General features: G+C 45.3%; 1 protein-coding gene and 1 long non-coding RNA gene across 4 annotated transcripts in view; one reads left to right on the forward strand and one right to left on the reverse strand.

Annotated features, from left to right (window-relative positions):
* Window positions 1-23,623, reverse strand: part of grh (grainy head) — a 242,857-nt gene that overhangs the window by 116,634 nt on the left and 102,600 nt on the right. The gene's annotated exons all lie outside the window — the stretch shown is intronic.
* LOC117227645 (uncharacterized) overlaps window positions 7,955-23,623 on the forward strand; it is a 127,133-nt gene continuing 111,464 nt past the window's right edge. The window contains exon 1 of the long non-coding RNA XR_013034016.1: window positions 7,955-8,665. This is a non-coding gene — a long non-coding RNA (uncharacterized LOC117227645). The remainder of the gene's footprint in view (window positions 8,666-23,623) is intronic.

Raw genomic sequence — 23,623 nt, forward strand, 5'->3', positions numbered from 1 at the left:
CTATAATTAATACAAAGGGTACCTAAAAATGCTGCAAACAACGTTCCCTATCTAGGAACGTTTACTTGCACGCAGAAACTTTTCAATTAAGCGTTACGCGTCCACACAGTTCGGTCAAGGGGAACAATGTCATCTGTCAGAGACGTTTACATTCGAACAGCAACATTAATCTCCACCGTGCATGTTCGCTTTTTAACGTATTTGGAAATGAGCAGGAGTAGGTACATAGCGATCGATGACTGACGCATCGGCAGTCCCGAGCCACCCAAAACGCTTGTCCCCAATCACAGTCCCCCTGCCACGAAAGAAATTATCGAAATCACTGTCTGCCATCGTCCATCATCGCAATTTTCATGCGATAAATTCAAACTCATGAATAAGAGAAGACAGACCGGACCTCCCCGGTGCGGATCGCGTGACGCAGTCGTACCCGACGAATCAAGGTAACCAATCCCTTTGTCATTACGATACGCTGGGACGAGTGCATCCTGACGACTTAACCGCGGATATCCGTTAATCCCAGGTGATTATGCTCTCGCGTGATCCACGCGGGGTTCCCATGGTCGCGGACGACGGGGTTGCGTTACCGACCCCGTCCACGCGGCTTGAAAAAGCGTTATTTTCGCGCTGCCATTTCGCGTATCCGAATCGGGTATCGGTTGTTGTCACGCGATTCCGCGGAAAAATGAAACGCGAGCGTCCCGCCTCTATTACCGAACTGGCCGTGACGATCCGTCGGCTTTTCCGTCTGGTTTCCGCGATAATGGTGGAACTGGTTTGCCGGTTTTCACGGGCTCCGGCTTTTGCATAACCGCGGCGGCGGCGGCGGCCGCCCGTTCCCATATCTCAGCCGTTTTATCCGGTAGTGAGCGGCGGTTAATTAGCACGCTGTAAAACAGCCGGCGATACAACAATTTATACGTCTGCCCTATTTACTAGCATTATCATCGTGCGCCGGACGATAAACAAGCCGATGCTCGCGCCTCGTATCGAACCGTCCGCCCGCTGCGTTAATTGCCGCGTTTTCCTCCTCGATGCGCGTACACCGGGTCCTCTTCCGCGGCACACCGGATCATCGGTAAAGGGACGATAACGCGTGTCCCGATCTGATAACGAACGCTTCGCGATAGCAGTTGGCCGCCGCTACAAAATCATTGCCGCAAAATCCGCTGTTATTCCCGACGCCGAACCCCTTCCCGGGTCCTCTCGCCGCGGGAAAGCACACGAGTTTTCTAATTGCGGGCTCTCGCTGCCCTCGTATTTCTACGGCTTAGGGCCTTACCATTACGAGCGAACGGGCATGTTAAGATGCTGCCGTCCTATCGGCGGTTCGTACAGCGAACCGACGTTCGTCGACGTTGTTTCTTTGCCGATCCCGCGAAACTTAATGGAAACGGGGCGCAGATTGCTGCGACGAGACGAATGTATCGGGAATCACCGAGTCGGAATTCGTTATCGATGGTTTCAGAAAGTGGGAGAATTATTATGTAGGACCATTCGCGACAAGATACTTTTTGCGAACCGCGTGGATTTAATGGACGCGCGCCGCTCGTTGCTCGACGACGAGACCCGCGGTATTGCATTCGTAATTTCTACGGTAGCCGGAAAACCTCGAAGGGATTATCGTGTTGCGGTGATATCGATCCGAGGAACGAATTAATTTCAACTGGAAACATAATTCTGCCAGAAGTACCTTCTCTCCCAGTCGATTCCACTTGTCGTTCTCTGTGTTTTGTAATTCATTTCGCCGGCCGCTAGCGCCTCCTCGTCGATCAGGGCAATAAAAACTTGCGCAAATGTTTCTATGCTCGATCAAGAATAGTAAATAGATCGCGGGTCTTTTTATGCAAAATAAAAATTGCCCGTGTTAATTTTGCTATACGGAAGTTATACGGACGATTCTTTATTTCTTTAATATTTTTTTCGGTTGAACTAATGCGATAGTATTTTTAAATTCTTCGAATGTTTTTATCGTTTCGTATTCGACTTTTCTTATAAATTAAATTAATTTCAACTGGAAACATAATTCTGCCAGAAGTACCTTCGCTCCCAGTCGATTCCACTTGTCGTTCTCTGTGTTTTGTAATTCATTTCGCCAGCCGCTAGCGCCTCCTCGTCGATCAGGGCAATAAAAACTTGCGCAAGTGTTTCTATGCTCGATCAAGAATAGTAAATAGATCGCGGGTTTTTTATGCAAAATAAAAATTGCCCGTGTTAATTTTGCTATATGGAAGTTATACGGACGAAATTTATATTTCTTTAAATATTTTCTTCGGTTGAACTAATGCGATAGTGTTTTTAAATTCTTCGAATGTTTTTATCGTTTCGTATTCGATCTACAGTAATGTCTCCCTAACTGACGCTAAGATTGTGCACGAAAATGGACAATTTAGGAAGAAGAGATACGATTATTCGAGCCTTGTAGCTCGCTTTTACAGTTACGAATTGTCAACAATTATAAAAACGAGATACGAATAATCGTATCTCCTCTTCCCAAATTGTCCATTTTTGTGAACATCCTGAGCGTCAATTAGCGAGACATTACTCTACTCATTTTTCTCATAAATGCATAAAATCAACAGTCCGGTAATAAATCGAAAGCTTTACTGTATAAGTCGAAATTTCTTCGTTCGAATTCTACAAACAAGAATTACTACCCTACGGAATGACTACTATACCGTAATCGATCTTCTCGGTGTCTGTGTTGTTAAACGTCAAGACCGAATGAAAAATCTATTGTTACTACCGCACCGATACCGTTCTATTACGTACTCTAATGGGCTCTGCCGCTTACAAATAAACAAATAAATGTAAAGTATAGTCGGGGAACGCTGTCCAGGATCCGAACAATCGAACAGCAATAAACAAGATTACATAAACGCGACCGACTGAAACAATTAGCTCCTCCATCTAAACGACTGCAAACATTTGTCTCCGGCCGTATATTAATCCAGACCTGCCGCGCCAGAGCTTGCTGCGAGCTGCTTGAAAAAAGGCCGCTCTACAAACACTTCACGGTGATCTCGTGCAGCTGCACGTCAGCCCATTATCGAGTATCGAATCTATTCTCAAGTGGCAATCCGATGGAAACAAAATCTCTCCGATTCGCAATGCTATTTTCGCGTGGCACACGATTACACGGGTCCCGAGCGGTTCCGTCCCATTACCGAGCCGGCGACGATCGATCTCTCGAATCGCGTTATCGATCGTGCGGCCTGCGATTTCACGGTGAGCGCGGTCCAGTTGTCGCTAATAACACAGTCCACTCTAATTCTCCTCTATTCCCTTGCGCAATTCGAGCACCGGCCTCGCCGCGGAACAGTCTTAATCTTAATACGGCTTTATAGCTCCATTAACCGCGCGATAGTCGCGCTCGCTATAGCGTTCGCGGACTGCGCACGCGAGCGCGAGCATGATCGCGCGTTGCCGCTGCTGGCAATACGGTCGCCCCGGAGGCTCTCGTGGATCCCCGTCGATCGTCCTTTCGAGAGACTAATTGTCGATTACACGGCCGGCAGTTTGCGATCCTGCGGACCCCGCCGCGGATTCGATCGACGTACGTGTCCCGGCAGCACAATCGCGAATTATTTCCCTACGCGCCAGATCCGTCCGCGTGTGTGCCTGTTCCTTCTTTCCTCCTCGCTTTTTTTTCTCTGCCTGGCATGGTGGAGCTTCAACGGACGTTTGCCGACTTGTGCGACCTGCGCGTTTCCCTGCATATAGGGTGGCCCATTATCCTTCCAGTTTCCCGCCTCTACGGCTTACCCTTCTTGTTTTCGAATGCCAGTCCTTGAGAATTTCTACGTCTATACGGACCTTCGCCACCTTGCTCCAAGACCGCCGGTTGCACCGATGCAGATCTTGAATATTGATCGAATAAACATCATTGTTATTCCACTCTCTGAAATGCGAGCTTCGATGCACTGCGCGGTTTTCCCGCGTTACTTGTACGAGTATCAGAGATTTCGTTGGATTCAGATTTTTACTTGGACGTTGCTGTTTCGTTTTCTTCGATTTATAATCTATAGTCTGTTTATTTATTTATTTATTTATTTATTTATTATAAGTTTACTTCAGCGTGGTAGTATTGATCATGGTATTAATCATAGTATTAATCATAGTATTAATCATGGTTTACAATGAACTATAAACGAAGACTTATTCATAGTCTCGGTTGCAATTAAAATTGATATCGATATGAGTCACTATAACAAAAAAGCTATCACGAGTCATACAGATTTATGGATTCGAAAAAAAGGAGGACGTTCTCTATTTGTTATTTGATCTACTTTCACGGCGCATGCTAATCGTTACTTCGATCGTAAGTGCATGAATTACCTCGTTATCGACCTGTTTTCGACGAGCGTACTTCGTGATAACACAAAATGTTCATCTTTCTTTGACGAATATGCTCGTAAAAAACAGTTAACTGATTAAGAACAATTATATATATATATATATATATATATATATATATATATATATATTTTGATATTCGTTAGTATTGAAACAATATATGAAGAAAATCAAACATATGCGGTATAATTACAGTGACTTGCAAACTTTTCAAGGAGATTGCAACAGTTAATCGGTTAATATTAGAATAAAACCTGTTCACGTTACACGTGTGCACATATGTGGTTCGGGAATATATAAATAACGCGACTGGAATTGGAAAAGCTGATAAAACGCGGCTTCGAGCGACGCTACAGAGGATGAAACGTTTTGATCGTCGCTCGATATTGTTGCAAATGGAAATCATTACGATTCGAAGTGCACTATGCAGAGACGAATAAATATATTTTTCAACCCCCAGCAATTTTCAAACGATCGCAGTCTTCGGACTCGCAATCCACCAGGTGCAAGTGTTAGGTATATTTAGACGACACCCTATAACGAGAGCGGGAGAGAGAGAGAGAGAGAGAGAGAGAGAGAGAGAGAGAAGGAGAACAAGAGAGTAACCTGTGGGTCTTCGTGGGCAAACAGGGATGGTCAGGAAAGTGTCCGGCAGGCCAGACCGTCCAGGAGCGGTCACCCATTCGAAGGGTCATCCACTGGCTCTCCTCTCACTTAGCATAAAAGGGTAACTAGCAAATGCTCAATGCGTATGCCATAATGGAGCGAGTGTCCCATGGAAATAATTAGGCGCGACCCATGGGAAATTCAGACCCCATTTCGGCTTTCTGTCCGGCGCGGACATTGCATAAGCTGGGCAACAAGAGCCGAAGGGGTCATCGTCGGAGAAAAAGACGAAGGTGACCGTCCTCGACGATCGCTTGCTCCGAAACATTTGCTTCGCACGGATAGACCGTGCTCGAGAAGCATGTCTATAAAAATAGCGGACTAGAAAATTACGCTCTAACAGGCCTCGCGTAATAAAATGGCAGACAGTGCAATAAAATCGTGCGTGGAACAACAAACTTTCTGCAACATAATTTTGCTAATAAATCTCGCGCTAACTTTATGGAAAACACAGTGTCGGCTATATATCAGCGTGAGTCACGGGCATCAATTTTGTTTGGTCATCGGCCGTAATTTATGAGTCAACCTCGTACGCCTCCCGATCGAAAGCATTAAAAAGTGAAACCTTTTTCGTTCCCGTTGCACGGTGTCTTTTGGGGGGAAAAAAGAACATTTGCATATAATCGCGGGAGCAGCTTCGTTTCGGAGAACTTTGTTCTTCGAAAGGGAAGGTGTGCACGGTGTTCAATGACAGGTTCGGTAATCGGTCAGAATATTATCGAATCAACTCATTCGGTACTCTGCGATCTTTATACGAATTTAGTGGAGAGATCCGTTCGACTGCTCGAGCTTTTTATCGTTGTGAATTTCGACGCGGTAGCTCGAACCGCGCAAACACCTCGCAGCGCGGCGATAACTCGAAGCCCCTCGGAACCGGAAGTCATCGTCAACGCCGCTGATAATACACGGCCGAGTATGCCAGTTCTTCCGAGCGGTTATCGTGGGAACGCGTTTACGCTGGATTCCCGAATACCGCAAAAAGATCCGCGGGAGTTCAAGGGACGAATAACATGGATTCCGTTAAACACTCGGATCCGATCAATAATACATGAACATCGAAGGGGAATCTCATTGCTGGAGCATCGGAGGATCGCTAGATTCCTCGAAGGGCCGCGCGTGTCTCGCGTCGCGAGCCTGAAAACGAGAGGTCGACGCGAAAAGCTCGCGGTCTCGACACAATTTACAATTCCTGCTCCCATCGGATCCGCTCGTGACTATGCGGTAGCGAACACACGCTGACGTAATTCCCCGCCATTTTTCCTATAAATATGGACACGGTTCAGGGGGCCACCTGCGGGTTTTACCGTTCCGCGCGCGGCGTTTCTACGAAACCTGGAGGAAACCATGGAAATTCGAAATTCGTCTGCGCGCGCCGAGTCGAGGATTGTGACAAGTACGCGCGAGAGTTTCCTACGGCTTTTCAGTCGCGACCGATAAATGAATTTTTCGTTCGCGTGACGTTTACAAGGTTGGTGGACGAGAACGGGATCGCGTATCCCTTGTCGGGATCGAAAGCGACCGGCGATCGAGCGGCGATCGAAAAACGAGAAACGGAAGGCTCGAGTTCTCGGCGAGGATCTCGCGACGGATCTTTTTGCGTGGCCGACGAGATCGCGTGCAGAAAAACAGGAGCGGCGAGAGCAGGACCTCCCGCCGGGCCCCGCGGAACCGTGGACCGTGGACGCGTTGCGGACCGTGGTCCCGGGAGCCCGGGGGCCCGATGGGCAATACGACACCGTCAGCGGGATTAGCGGGCGAACGATCATTCACGGATAAAGAGACAGCGTCTCGTCCGCGGGGCTATGGCTTCCGACAAGTTATCCCCGGGTAAATCCTCCGGCTAGCTACCGACTAGTTGGGCCCGTCAGTTTCATCTATTACGGCTCGGCTGGTGGAAATCGTAATCCGCTTATAAAGTTAAGGAGCAAAACTCACGGTTGCACACTCTTTCCGTTGGCCGTGTGTCAGCGACCGGTGGCCACTCATCCGACGAGACGCGCCTCTGTAGATCGGGATCTAGATTGTTTATCCAGGTACAACATACTCGTCGCGGCACGGAATGTTCGACTTCTCTCGCAGTTTCCAAGCGGCGCTGCGACGACGAAGAATTTACACAAACGCACACACACACGCGGAGCCCGCGGGAGAGACACGCTGGGCCCGTTTTCTCGCCGGTCCCTGGGTCTTTCGTAAATACACCGACGTGCCGTTGCCGACTATCTGCCGTTCATCCGCGTTCCTTTCGTCGCTGTTCCTCTTTGGACGAGACACTTTCACGCACCAACCAAAAGAAACAGAAAAAGAAAAGAAAGAAAAAGAAGAAACTGTTTCCGCGTTTTCCGTCGGCGAACGCGCTAGCGAACGGTACAAGTCACTCGGCCAACGATGATCTCTGGCTGCCGTCGCGGGTCGATCGACGTACACGACGATTTTCGAGTCGATGCGCGGCCAACCTCCGCCTCGCCGACTATCTACCGAACTGGCTGGTCGAGTTCGCTGCGGCGCGCATTCATTAATATGATAATCATCCAATACGTATACGGTGCCTCTCGACGATCATCGTTCGCGTTGTCTTCATCGCGATGGTCCGCGTCGACGTCGACGGGCCGGCCGCGCCGCGGAACACCATCGTAAACTCGTCGCGCGATCGATGCGACGCGGGAGATCGATAGATCGCGGCGACGTTCCCCGATAGACGCTGAATCGGCGTATCACGATCACCGGAGGGAGCACGGTCCCGAGAATAAAGAGTCCACGAGCAGGATAGGTACCGATTATCGGGCCGAGCGCATCGAGCGGCGTGTCGCCCGCATCTCACTTTTGGTTCACGACGGAGCCCGGTGTGGGTAGGTGGCACGGACCAGTCTGTCCGGCGTTTCCCGCGCGCGGTTTCCCCGAGGATCGTCAACGAAAACAACGGGGCTGTCGGCCGTGGTCTTCTCTTTTTCTAGGTCCACTTAGTCCGTCTCGCGAGCGAGACCGTTCCGTGGCGCGGGTCTTTTCCGCGCGGACGTTTTCTTCCTGCTCACCGTCACTCTCCCGTGTCCCGATACGTTTTCACGTATCTCTGCTTATTTCGTTATCGTGCCTCCGCCTTCACCGCCGCCTCCTGCGTCCTTCTCATCCTCCACCTTCTTCTCCTCCACCTCCACCGGCGGCGTCACCACCACCAACCACCGCCACCACTACCACCACCACCTCCTCCGTTTCTTCTTCTTCCACCTCCAGTTTCTTCACCCTTCCAACTTGGTTGATACCCACCGCGGTTGCCTTCTACGTGTCTCTGCTCTTTTTCTTCGTTATTCCTCCTCCTCCTCCTCCTTCGTCGTCGTCTTCTTCTTCTTCTTCTTCTTGCTCGTCGTCGTCTACTTAGTCCTCGCAGCACGACAACTCGGTCTTTTTCTCGTCGAAGGTACAACCCGGGGCGGTACTACCCGAAGGGACAAGCCGCACACCTCCGCACTCGAGTAATCCTAAGGGCGGGCTGCTCGGTGGTAGCACTCGGGCCTGTTGCTCGATCGTGGAACGCGTTGCGGAATCGCGCGCGCCGGCCAATTTTCGTGGACGAACTTTCCGGTTCGGTGTCTTGTATTGGACTGTGCAGAAGTGGCACCTTCCAGTTTCTGAACTTACATCTTGTCAGGTAAGTGTGAGCTTTACCCGTGTGTCCCGTAGGCGAGAGAGACACGCCGAGCCTAGCGTGAGTGTGTGCCCGCGCGGGCACACGCACGGGGGCCCGCTGCGTGTGCCGGGGACCCGCCTCTATCCCCACCAGGAGCGCGGGCCCCTAGCCGCGTCTCGCTCGCTCCACGGGAGCCGCGATCGCCGCCATACGCGTCTGATAGCGGCACTCGCTCGCACACATGCCCGTCTACCTGCTCGATCACGCACACACACACCTGACTACGGCTCGTTCACGCACTACACACCACGGGCCTTACCCCCGTGTGTCGGCCGTAGACCACTGGTGGCTTCGTTCACTCGGATAGAACGCTGTCTCCCTCTCTCTTTCTCTCTCTCTCTCTCTTTATCTCGCTCTCCCCCCTGTTCGCTCCCTCTCTTTCTCTCCCCCTTTCGCGCGTATCGTTCCTCTCCTTCTCCCTCCTCGGTTATACCCATCCACCTCCCTCTTCCTCCACCTTTCTATGTCCTCTTACCACCTCTTTCCCTAGGTGCGTAAGTGCGTGACTCCGGCGCTGCGGGGACGTTTAGCGTGTCGCGATCGCGTCCCTATCCCCACCGAAACCCACGGCCGCTTTTCTACGCGACCGGAGTGGGGGCTGATCGGCTAGCGGAGCTTCGGCAAGGGTAGGGGGATAGTTTTCGACAAGGAGGAAAGGGTGATTCTTTCATTAGACTCTTCCGGGGGTGAGCTCGAGGACGTCGGGTACCGGCTACCGCTCGTTTCTGGTTTCACGATACCGTGCCGACTCGGTGTGACTGACCGATATTTTCTGTTGTTGTTTATACGACGCGGACGCGTAATACACCGTCCGCTTTGTTGTTGTTGTTGTTGTACAGCGTGGTTCTCGCGGATTCAGCGCTGTTTTGGTAAACGGTCGCGGGGCTTCGATAGCTTCCGAAAATGATCGTTTCGAACTGTTCTGTAGCTATCGGTTCCGAGTGAAACAGTTGCGAAGAAAAGATCTTGCAAATGTTGTAAGGTATATCGGTTTTGGTTTCGGTTCGTCAGTGATGGCTTTATATAGTATCGGTTCTGTAAATCGTATTTTTCGGTTCTGGGTCTCGGTTTTACGTTTCAAGTATGCATTTCGGTTATATTTAGTATAATTTTCCTGATTGGTGCTCAGATTGTGCACTAAAATGGACAATTTGGGAAGTGGAGATACAATTATTCGAGTCTTGCAGTTATTTTTTATAGTTATAAAAACGAGCCGCAAGGCTCGAATAATCGTATCTCCACCCCCCAAATTGCCTATTTTTTTGCACAATTTAGGCGACAATTACGGAGACATTACTGTACAGTAAATTCTCCATAATTGACGCTCAGAAAAATTGACAATTTGGGAAGAGGAGATACGATTATTCAAGCCTTGCGGCCCGTTTTTATAACTGTTGACAATCGATAACTATGATAACGAGCCGCAAGATTGGAATAATCGTATCTCCTCCTCCCAAATTGTCTATTTTTGTGCACAATTTGAACGACAATTAGGGAGAATATTACTGTAGTTCTACTTTATGTAATGAATACATCGTATTTATTCTCTCTCTCTAAGTATTAACCGTCTGAGTTCCAAGCAGCGCGGTCGCGCTGTTCAGATCTTGTGTCGCGATCAAACTTTAGTGACGCACTTACACCGCATAGCTGCTTTTTTTCATTTTTTTTCTTTTTATTTTGTTTGTCAATCTTGACGAGCGCTATCGCGCCGCTTGGTTCTCTTCGCAATCAATTAAGACAAGCGCTATCACGCTGTTTGGCAGTTTTCTGTATAATCCCTGGGACTCAAACGATTAAAAAGATGAATTTTATACTCCTGTTGAAAATGCATGCGACATGATCATCACGTGCTAGTAATACTCTGCGAGGCTGACAAGCTGCGACCGCGCGTACCGGACGTTTTTATCTGTCACAGAAAGCCGAAACCAAAGACCGGAAAGTATCATTTATAGAATTGATATAATGTCGATTCTGAAGCACCGAAATCGAAATCGATATAAACCAGAACATCGATACGAACGGTTAGGAGACTTTTTCGGTTCTTCGTTACTTCTTCAAGAATCGAAACCGATATCATAACTGTTTTCAACCCCCGAATTGAGTAGACTGCGAATCTTCGGACCAAATAAGAATTGTCCGAGTCAATTATAAGGAACAGAAGCCAAATAAAAACGTATTTTCTCTTTCAATAATTTCAATAAATTCGGGACAATCTAATTGCGTGCTTAATAGATTGCAATGAAAATTAGTTTTCAAGTTTGATAACAGAATTCTATCGATCACGCACGATCGACGGGACGATTCTTTTAGTGACTTTGTCGCTTAGCGTTTCACCTAGTTATTTTCATCGCGAAAATTCGCAGTCGTGTGTAATCAGAGCGGAAGTAGACAGCTTTCGGTTTGAAAAGAAGTTCAGTTTGAATTTGTACGTCTCGTTTGACAAACGGTGATAGAATTGTATTTATTCTTGGGATTTAGTTAGTAGATTCTTCGCGTACTTCTCCGCGTAGACGCTGGAAAGTTACCTGTTTCAGAGGGGTGGGTTATGGAAAGTTCCAGTTTGACTCGTTTCTGATAGGCTTATCTAATTCATTCCAATGTTTTATGTGGTTGATTATGTAGTTGAACTTATTAAGAAGTTTGCTTCCTTGCCAGTAATGGTTTAAGTAAAGTTTAAATCGTTATTGACAAAAACGCAATTTACCTTGCCTTGTAGTTGTCAGATCTACGGGTCTCTGATGATATTTCAGTGTGTAGATTTCAAGTATACTCTTCCAAGGAGGACAGTTCTACTGATTTCCTAACTGATAAATCTTTAAATGTTTATATATACTTTCAGAAATGTATGCCTGGAAAGTTTTCTTCTTTAATCCCTCGCCTGTTCAGTATGAATATTATTCCGTTCTTTTAAGTGGGATTCTGTTCTCTTGTTATCAATATTTAAGCATTCAACTAAATGCAGGCACGCAATAAATATAAATTGTCTTTCTTTTTCTTAGAAATTATCACAATTGAAGAACTTCTAATCATTGCAGCATAGGCGAAGTTTTAATTTGTGCTCTTCTTGTGATAACGCGTTTGGCGCAAATTCTTTCAAAAATTAATCTTCTCTTGCCAAGTTTGCTTCTTAAAAATATTCTCGCAGAGAATACTTAGAGTACTAATTCGATATTGACGCTTCTTCGAGTAGATGATTGACACATTACACAGCTTTCCTTCGCAGCTACGTCGATTACCACTTCTTCGTTCTTGACCCTTAGTACTCGGAAGATTTTTCTAGTATACCAATCGGCAACTCGGAGCAAATATTGCAACAATTGTGATTACGCTATCCAAAGCTTTAATTGATATAATATATTTTACACGATCATCTTAAAAAATAATAATTTAGTGTCGCCGTACCGGCGACATCCGAATGCAAAGGATTAATAATATCTCTGATAGAAGAATCTAATTTTGTTTCCACATAGAAAATTTTGACAACGAGTCCGACTCGTTATAGCGCAAGGGGTTAGGAAAATAGCCGGCAGATGTGCCCGGAGAAACTGTCTCTGCAAGAAGGTTCATGAAATGAATTTTTTTTCTGGAAACAGCATCTTGTCAATTTGTGGCCCGGCGTCGAGTCGATTGACATTCAATTGACCGAGCCCTGAGCAGAGAGACCTTAGGCCGACTAATTGGCCAGATCTTAGGAAACCGGTGAAAGGACTCGCAAAAAGGGATCCAGCAGGTTGCGGCGACAAACCCGTGGAAAAAAAAAGAACCGTGTAAAGGAACGAGGACGAAGCCGTCGACATCGGTTAGAGTCGCGGTTAAATATCACGTTGGCTCTTGGGTGTCAGGTTGTATCAAAAGGATCTGCTAATCGTGCGTCGCTGTCGCGATGGAACGGTCACGATGTTAGGCGGCTCGCTGGCGAAGTAAAAGAACGCATCACAGGAGATATCCGCCGGTTGTGTCGCTCGTCTCTCGCGGATCGTCGTTTCTGGCACGAATAATTCACTCGGGGAACAACCTCGGGCGTGGAAAACACTGATCTCCATTACTCCTGATGTTTTTTCTCTGATGGAAACTCGCCGCCGAGTTTCACTGCAATGTCACCGCTAACTATCTCGGTCCGATGTCGATTATAGATCGAAGCCCCGGCCACGTGAAACCCGAGCCTTCGTTATCTGCTGAACGCATCCCGGCGAATCGGTTTTGCAAGAAAGTCCGTGCCTCGAATGCGTCGCCTCGACCCATTATAGATCGGATCGATAGCCGCCGTACGTTTTAATGCCTTATAGACAAATAACGGATTGCTTGTTTCTGCCCATTATACCGCGAATTGATTTCCTTTATGTCCCGCGCCAGACCCATAATCCCCCGTGTAATTGATCCACGAGCGGGATTAATGGGTTCGTTAACTGCGATTGTTTCTCGACCTGTGCGCCACTGATTTTCCAATTTCCATCCGACCGGATTTTATAGACTGCTGGAACAACGAGGCTGGACCATTCCTAGGAGACGTGTTGGAGGTTGTCCCTGCGACGGACGTAATATTTTAAATTAGGGTATTACATTGTTGTATGATGAGCTGCGTCGCATCTACCGAGAGAGTGGGACGACTGTCTACTGTCTGCGTTGCCTTTTTCTTGAGGCTCCAACGGCCAAAAATTTTGTTTTTTAGTTAGTTGCCTGCGGACGAGCGAGGTGTTAGCATTATGTGTGTTTCCTTCTCTTTTTTTTCAATAAAAATTAACTCTGTTACAATTATTTGCGTTGCCTGTAAAAATTCAACAAGACGTTTACATTTTTTCCGTCAGAGACGGAACTTTTCATACCGTGTTCTGTGCGTCTTGCACTGATTAGGGAATCGCGATAGTTGAAATCCAATTGGCCTATGATATCTTTCAACTGTACATTAATTAGAACTCCTTTGTTGCCGATAGATTCGTGCAGAAGTAAGAACGTTTATATTTATCGCGTGTCTGCGTTAACTCTGATGATCGAGCACTGATAACAGACACGATGCACACGGTGCAAGGGTTTAATGCGAATTCAACGATGCAAAACATGCGCACATGCAAACATGAATGAAATGTTCAACGATTAGTAATACTATTCTCCTATCGCATGCTTCCACTGATACGTTTCGAGTAATAATTTAACAATAATAGCAACGCGTTCGATACAACGATGGTTGCTGCAAACGTTAATAAAAATGATGCTAATCACTTGCCATACTTTGAGGAGTTTAACACGCGATGGAGATTTCTAGGAAGAACCAGCCGAGTATGAATATTACTCCGTTCTTTTAAGTCGAAATAAAATTCTGTCTCTTATCATCGATATTTCAGTATTCAGCTGAATGCAGGCATACGATAAACATAAATTGTTTCCTTTTTTTTTCTTAAAAATTTTTACACTCGAAAAACTTCTAATCGGCAAGGGGTTAATTTATTCGACTAAATGCAGGCATACGATAAACATAAATTGTTTTCTTTTTTTCTTACAAATTATTACACTCGAAAAACTTCTAATCGGCAAGGGGTTAATACTAAAAGTCTTTCGCTGTTTACGTTTAGAGATTGACATATACAATATTTATTATATACCCGATTATATATTGTACTTCGTAACTCCGACTTTGTCATCCGGGTAAATAATACAATATTTATTATATATCCGACTATATATTGCACTTCGTAACTCCAACTTTTTCATCCGGGCAAATAATACAATATTTATTATACACCCGATTATATATTGCACTTCGCAACTCCAACTTTTTCATCCGGGAAAATAATACAATATTTATTATATACCCGATTATATATTGCACTTCGTAACTCCGACTTTGTCATCCGGGTAAATAATACAATATTTATTATATACCCGATTATATATCGTACTTATTTACCCGGATGACGAAGTCGGAGTTACGAATACGAATAATCACACGCGGGATTGCAATCTATCCCAGGAAAATTTTCGCGAGTTAAAAGAAGATGCTCGCAGAACATTTAAGAGAGACCCACAGATTAATAGCAGAGACAGCGAACGTGATAGCGTATGCAGAAACGGAAAACCGGCGAATTTTCGCGTGTTCGATTGACAAAAGCAGCCGCGAACGCAGGGAATAGCATTCCGAGTAACGACGGCGCGAATTTCTTCGTAGAAAACGTCGTTAACTCTTGGCTAGGCTGGCAAGAATGAGGTCTGGGATCGGTGGCGAGAAGACGACGCCCAAGGAATCCGATCGAATTTAATGAAAACGCTTTCATCGACGGTCTCGCGGAGCACGTCCGTAACGATTGAATTCGCCCGTTTCAGGCAGAACCTCGGGCGTGGAAAACGCGGATCTCCGCTTCTTGCCCGGTGGTTTTTCTCTGTTCCCCCGACCGCGACGGGGCCCCCGAGCCTCGAGCCCCGACACCGCCTCGGTCGGGCCCCGACCCGGCCCGTTATATATTTTTCCATGGACGGGCGCGGCCGGCGTAAACCCGGTCGGCCACGGGCCGAGTTTCACCTATGCCGTCTTCGTTGGTTATTTTAACGAAGCATGGGGCGCCTTTGGTTCGCAAATAAGAGATAGTTTCACGACCGGCTCGTCGCCCGACGACCATTTTTCCATTGCCGGTCGATCGGGCGTTACGCCCATAAGCGATCGCCCAGGCCGTCCGCGAGCCGATCTCATAGCTATAACGAGGCTGATCGAGAGCACCGGTCTCCAGACGCGATCTTACGACGCCAGCCAGAGGAAAGAGGGACCCCCGGGCCCCGCCGATGGGACCCCGGGAGAGGGTACGAAGGGTACGAGTCGCGCCGCGCCGGTGAAACGGAGAGACGAGGGGTACCCGATGGAGAAAAAAAGCAGCGAAGAGCGTGTGGTACTGTTAATCAGGTAAAATCCGACCAGTTCGAACCAGTTTCGTTAATGAAGCGGTGACACTGTATTCATTAGCCGGCCGATATTTGTGCTCTAGCGAAATTTGTTCGAGAGAGCGCCGGACGTGCTTTCTTTCCATAATTAAGGGGATTAAGTTGAACGGCCATACATTGTGTTTAATGCAGGATCGTGCGCATTACCCGGCGATATTGACACTTTCCCACACACAATTTAATGGAACGAAATTTATCGATCCGCGTCGCCGGCTTTTTAAAACTTTTATCCCGTCGTAAAATAACGTGTTTATTCAACGCGATCTTCGGACCGATCTCTTTGGGACCGCAACGTGCCGAAACCGATTAACAAATTTTCTTCGTTTAATCGTTTTAATATAAGTTCGTGACAACGTGTCGATGCATTAAAATTGTTTTCATTGTTCGCAAAATTGTTATTACACCGATCTTTGGGGCCGCAACGTGCCGAAACCGATTAACAAATTTTCTTCGTTTAATCGTTTTCATATAAGTTCGTGGTAAAACGTATCGACGCTTTAAAATTGTTTTCATTGTTCGCAAAATTGTCATTACACCGATCTTTGGGACCGCAACGTGCCGAAACCGATTAACAAATTTTCTTCGTTTAATCGTTTTAATATAAGTTCGTGGTAAAACGTATCGACGCTTTAAAATTGTTTTCATTGTTCGCAAAATTGTCATTACACCGATCTTTGGGACCGCAACGTGCCGAAACCGATTAACAAATTTTCTTCGTTTAATCGTTTTCATATAAGTTCGTGGCAACGTGTCGATGCATTAAAATTGTTTTATCCTTGTCGAATATTTCAGAGCGAATCGATGTCGTAGTTAGATAAACGCGAATCTAAAAGCACAATGTACAGTACAATTCCATTTATATGAACTCGGTGGAGAGAAGACATCCGGTCATGTAACAAGGTAGGTTCATGTAATCATCTCCAGTACTTGTAACTTCGCATTTAACCTAATTATTCGCTTAATTCGTTTCTCATATAACAACAATATTTAAGTCCTAGGTGTTCACCTAAATGTATTAATGCTCGACAGTGGTTCGGATAATCGGAGGTCAGCAGAAGTTCACCACATCGGAACATTGCCTAAATGAAGTTCTACTGCACGTATTCAAAAGTGAAATATGCAGTGGATTTTGTGTTACGTTTCAAAAAATTCTTGAACGCTTTCATAATCGTTTCATGACACGATCGTATAAACTTGTGTATTCGTGGTTAATCTCATTTAATGAATTTATATATATTACGTGCATATTTCTCATATTTATTCGATTAAACCTACAATTCTTTTCACCGGTTTATATTATATACAACCAGTTCATCGATTGGTAAGTTTGCACGATTGTTGAAAATCGCCGCGCTTCAGTTTGTCATTGTACGATATTATCCGATACCCGCTGAATAAGCGAAAGCGTTAGATATTGCACTCGATGTGTTACGGCGGTTGCATTAAGAACGATTCGGAAAGAACGCAAGACTTGGATATTCTCGTTCGAAGACATTGTACAGGCGTTACCTTTACGGTTGCTGATCGTATGCAATCGGTCTGACAAGAAAGTGTTACTTGGAAATAATTTTTCAAATATCCTGTCACACGTCCGTGTCTCCGACGTAAAGTAAAGTCGTGCACAGCGCTAAAGGGTAATTTGCAATTGTAAAACGCGACACTCAATGTCACGTCTCGCAGACAACGTCGAAATTTATCACGAAACTTAGCGCTGTTTATGACGAGGCGTTCTATTTAAACACGCTCAATAAAAATGCTCGAATGAAACGCGCGCGACGAAGTTTCTTCCAGTAACGTCAAAACATTGTTAAACATTCAATAACATCGATGCAAGCAAATAATTATGAACGCGAACCGTGGAATGTGTTCGCATCGATCTCTCATTCGTCGCGGCGATGGACAGGGTAGTACGGGCGAACAAGATGACACGAACACGGTACCATCGACTAAACGAATAAAACGAGTTTTAATTTCCGCAAAACGATTCTATAAAACGTTCGTCATTTGCCATGCAGAACGGCGGACGGTTTAACCGTCCGCTTCGTCGAGGCACGAATGACACATGTTCCCGTTCGATGCTTATTAATTAAGGACTCTTAATCGTCCAATAAAAAGGCCGCAGCATTGACAGGGATATTAATGAAGAGGCCGGAGACGTACATGAAACGAGGTATTCGCAGATGCAAGAGATGCGTTTCACTTTCCTCGTTCCCCGAAAGTGGCATCGCGGTTCCCTCCCCGTCGCCGCGATCGGTTCAAGAGTTCAACGAATCGATTCGCGGCACGGCGAGCCGCGCGTAGAAAGTCCTCGGACGTAGTAAATCATGCAAAAACTCTTGCGGCTCGATCAGGTAACATTAACGAACCGTCGACACTTCCTGCATTAATTAATCCGCGACCGAATTTTTCGCGGCTCGCGTTAAACTCCGTGCTCGAGCGCGTCGGTGCCGTAATCGCAACGGGGACATTTCACGGCGCGGCACCGCGTTTACGTCTGGAATACCGTTCGCGTAATCGCGCGCCGCGCCGCGCCGCGCCGATACCAGATCTGCTCGGCTCCTAGGCTCGCGCCGGCGAACGGGGAAGGATCGTGCTCGCGCGTCCAATAAAATTCTATTTTGCTGAATATGATCATGAAAGTGGACGAGTCGCTTTCACGTTATTAATACCGATAACTCCGGGCATAATCGATTTTTACAGCGGGATCCGACTACGCGGACACCAGACGACCGTTCTCGTTCGCGGCCAGACACGTTGACGCGAAATGTCGCAATCGACGCGGCTCGTTCGAGTCAATTAAGATTATTAAGTTTTCCGAGCTTGGAGTGACGCTTATCTATATGGACATTAAATATCACGTCGGATAGCGCGGTCCAGTTATTTTCTATCGGTATTATTCCGCGTTTCCTAGGTGCTGTCTCGGTATCGTACGGATTTCGCAGAGACGCTGCCTAGTTACTGCTACTACATTAACCGCACGTTTGCATAATTACGTATCAACCCGTTAACGAACATTTTCATCGCGTTACGGCGACGCTTATAAACGATATTGGTATTAATTACGCTGCAAGCGGGTTCTAAGTGTCGAAGCTTCAAGCTTCTTCGTTCTTTCACGTTCGTTTTGGATCATTGTTCGCCTAATTGTAAGCGCGTTATTGTTAAATTAACGCGCCAATGCGTGCACCAGTTGCAAGCAATAAAATATCTCACGTTGTCGCTAAATTGTCTACTTGAAAAAATATATGTTTCACTCTAATTACGTATGAAATAGTTTTACGAAGTTAAGCTCTGAAGAACTGATGAACGAATTTTGGAAAAAGAATCCTGAATCGTCGCGTTAACGTTCATACGTTTCACGTCCTCAGAAGTATCACGATCGACTTCATTGATAGCGATCTAACATTATCAGACTACCTTCAATTGCGCGTCTTTACGCAGAGTACAAGTTTTCCGGTTCAGTTGTAAGAAACGAAAGCTAAATAAAAACGTCTTTTCTACAATCCAAATAACTCCGTCTAATGTTTTCTTTGTTTGGTATTAACCCTTAGCGCTCCGCACGTTTCTCGAGTACTGCTTATCAGCTTACTCTGGCACATTTTTGGAGCGGAGCGCCAGAGATAAAGGAAGTCTTATTTCGAGCGGAAAAGATTACACGTCCATGTGTGAATGCATTTGATTTGATTTATTTTATAAATATACATTTTCCTATTGTAAATAAAAGATAAATTTTAAATTTTGTAATTCACCCTGGTGCGATATCTTTGGTAACAATCTCCCATGTGCATTCTGGGTTTACTTGGACAAGTGTCACAGTATTCGCTTTGCCAAATAGAGTTACTAGATATTTCTTTCAAGTTTAGAACATTTTCTGCGTAATTGTTGGTTTCCTTTATAATTTCATTTACCGATTCGTCCGTGAGAAATAATTTAAAATATTGTATCGGCTGTTCAATGTTTGTAGGAACTTGTGGTCCAATGACCTGTGGCAATACGCTAAAAGGTATTCTATCTGGAATATGTAATTCTTCCGTAACATCGCGCCATTCATCCAAGTCTTGTAACGAATCTTCGCTTTCACTTTCAATAATTCTCATTCTCCGTCTCTTTGGTAGTATAATTTCGCTACTACTACTCGAAGTGTCAGAATCATAACCAACATCGTCTTCCACAATGTCTTTTAACTCTTCAAAATCAAATATGTCTTCGTTATCACTCGGCTCTAAATTCTCGTCGTAATATTTATTTTTCTCCATGTTGCAAACCACAGAAAAGGTCAAAAAATGGTTTAATCGTAATGGTACAGACTTAGCACGTTTTAACTACAGATAACAATTGCTAACGCCGACGATAACGTATGCTAAAAACATTTGGCTCCGCAGCGGAGCCTTCGGAACGCTAAGGGTTAATATGTAACGCATAAACGCGTAAAATCCGTAGCCTAGACGTTACGAAAGAAGGGTGCAACAATTTTTGGAGGAGTGACAGACGGCCGATGGGTTAATTGGTGCCGTGAGCAGGTGAAACGGATACTTTCGTGACCGGTATCTCGAATTTGCGATATTGTTCGCCTGAACGCGGCGCGATCGCCGACGATCGTACGCGCACGAGACACGGCGGACCAAAAGGACCGAGGGTAAGAAAAAAGGATAAGGGTATACGAAGGATTACGAAGTCGAACGGACACGAGACGAGCAAGGATTACATACATTCGTGCGTACATGTAGGTTCATACATGGTGAGCATACGGGGCGGCGCGTCGCGGTTGAAGCGCTGCGGACGATTTATCGGGTCTCTTTTCGAATTCTTGCCGCGCTTCATAAAAACGGCGTCGCACGTTATGCCGGTGTGCGCTCTCCGTGGGCTGGCCCCCACGGTATAACCGTGAATTGTCGTTACGTTTGTCATTGTCGTTGTAAATAAAAGAGCCCGCGGCAATCGTATCTGCCGGTGCCGCCGAGAAAGAGAGATCTACCGCAGATATTCCCGGATAAACGAGTATCCCCTCGCGTCTGCCGCGACAGTAATGTCAGACCGAGCTCTTTTATTACTCGTCCCACCCCTCTTCGTTCTCCCCATCCTCCCCCAGCCCCACCATTCGCCTATCCCGCGGGTCCTGCGAACGTTGTGTCCCACTAAATTTCGTTCTCTTTTCGTTCTTTTTGTTTGTACCGCCGAAAATGTTCATCGGCCGATGAATCGAACGGTCCTGGAATTTTCTGCGGCTAACTACAGTCTTATTGGGGTTGTTCTGACCCCTTCTACTCTGCCGTCTCCTTGGTCTTATCTTCTTAGTTTAGCGCTTCTCAGGACATTTGAAAAATATTTGGAACATTACAGCGTTTTACCATGTGAACAAAATTAGAGTATTCTATACAGGATGGGCCGGAATTCGTAGTACAATCGAGCGGATAATTCTACGTGAAAAGATAAGAAACAAATTTTTAAATTTTTAAAAAATAAGAAACATTTTTTTACCCGGGGCTCCGATTTCGAGAAAATCGACTTTAAAGCTTGTTCAGCTTTGTAAAGGATTTAGTTGTCGTCTATTTTTCTACCGCAGATGACTGCGTCCGAGATAGTGTTTACGAACATTGACAATCATGGAAACATTCCGTTTACTACCCTTCGTTGCGCCTCAGAAGAGGTCTGTTGTTTCAGAGGGGCAAGGGGGATATTTCGCACGTTCCGCCTGACCTAAACGCCTGTAGTCCCCACTCTTCTATAACTTCCCGAAACCTACTTCTATTGGTAAACGAGAAGATCGACAAGCTAATCGACGCGAGGAGCAGGGGGGATCGGTCACCCGCCCCACCCAATCGAGTCTCTTGCTCAGCGCGTAACTTGGCCAATAATAAACAGAAGTCTGAAAATTGGAAGAGATTAGGTGGAGCGGGCGACCAATTCCCTTGCATCCTTCACTTTATGCATAGTGTTTCACTTTCTCGTTTACCGATATTACCTTCAGATTCTTAACGTTATACGTTAACGTAGGCGTAAGATACATGATACAACATAAATATAAAAAATATGTGTATAGTACAGCAGGTTTGCTGCATAATCCAATAAAAAGTTAATCAAGATGCTAATTAGTAACTGTAAATAATCATGTGTTCATCGGAAGAATCTGAAGTTAATGCTTTAGGAATAAGTCAACGCTCTTGCATCTTGTATTTGTTGCGACTGTTTCACTTTGTCTCGATTGTTCTACGTCTTCTGACTCGCGTCGCGGGTCTCGCTCGCCCGTGGCTGCGTAAATAATACACACACACACGCACTCACACAAAGCACAGGCACGTGCGTCTGATGTGCTTCCAGCCGAAAATGGGGAGCGAAACGTGACGGGAGTCAGGAGGCGTTGCGTGTGTTTGTTATTATTCGACCGAACTCGAGTTCCTCGTTTCGTGGAAATTCGAAATCGAAAGTGTAATCGATCGAAATACATAATTTAAATACATAAATTAAACTACAGCAAGTAGCCTGAACTACAGTCTAGTACAGGGGTGTCAAACTCAAAAGCTAACTTGGGCCAAATAAATAATGCTTAACTTTAGGTGGGCCGCAAAAAAAATCAATGTTCATAGAAACAAATATTTTTATTTTGACTAGTACATTGTAATAAACATATATAAAGTTAAATTATTGTTTACGTGCTGATACTTGACATCTCTTCTCCGATACTATCTTTCCTATTTCGGGAGAAGTTTTATTGGCCGAGACTACTTTTAAAATTTCTAATTCACGTTTCTATTTTATTTTTACTTATCGTCGGATATATTGACTGGGCCGCAAAAATGTTCATCTCGGGCCGCGAGTTTGACAGCCCTGGTCTAGTAGTTCACAAAATGTATGATTTAAAAAATGGCTAATTAAATACAATAATTATACATAATAATAAGTTAATTATATATGATTTATAATTGGAAGAATAGATGCACAGAATTCGAAAAAGATCGTCAAAGTTGAAGATTCTCCTGTTTCCAACATCTGAGGGTACAAACAGAAATTTTGGATCAACCCTAACATCTGGTCTGGTTTTCATATCTAATGAGAGATACCAACATGTCTGTGTTTCGTTTCTATGAGATAGCTATTTCTATGGGCACGACAGAGGTTCGAGAGAGGCAGGCTCAGTACGTGGGTCGAATTTAAATTGTAAAAGCGGTCGGTAAGTTTTCTTTTCGTAAAATAAAGAGATTTACATCAAACGAAGTTTAGTTGAGATCCGTGTGGGTTCGGGGCAGAGATAAGATCTCTTGGTAGTAATGGCCCAGGAAAAATGACCTCAGATCGGGATACCGTTTTACGTTCCTCCATTCAGGGGTGGTTCAACAATCGGAAGCTTGGGCAATATTATGTAGCGTATATCGGTATAAATTAACTCTCAAACTGTTAACCAAAGTACATTTTCAAAAGTTAGCAAACTCTATGTATACATATATTGCTTCTAGATTCTAGATCATGGATTACATCGAACCTAGAGTCTCCAATAAATATATGCATATCTAAAAAGCTAGAATTATCTATGCATTTATGGGAAAAATGAGCAGTTGTCAACATCTCATCTGGTACAACATTATCTTACTAGGTATCGTTTAACAACATAATTAACGTGTGAAAAAATAGCTCGTTCGTTCCAACATCAAAATTGTCCTTCTTACTTAAAGCCTGTATGATCATTAACCCAATGAAGTCACACTCAAATGACAGCAAAGTTGATTCTGTGCACACATTGGACATCACATGACGCAAATGGTTTAAAGGATCACTAAATTATCTACAAATTAATATCTACAAAATAATTAATACGTTCAATGTACAGCACAAAAATGAAAGAATCGTTACACCGTCGATATGTATAACCCAATGAACTTATATTTACTCATTAGAATATTTGGACCCTGAATTTCGATATTGTTATTTGACACGTTTCTGTCACTTAATTGAAATTTTCACGTGTTTCGATAAGCTCTACGGAAAAGCTAACGTGTCCACTAC

This window comes from Megalopta genalis, chromosome 8 (genome assembly GCF_051020955.1).
Source record: "Megalopta genalis isolate 19385.01 chromosome 8, iyMegGena1_principal, whole genome shotgun sequence".
In the NCBI taxonomy this organism is placed as follows: domain Eukaryota; kingdom Metazoa; phylum Arthropoda; class Insecta; order Hymenoptera; family Halictidae; genus Megalopta; species Megalopta genalis.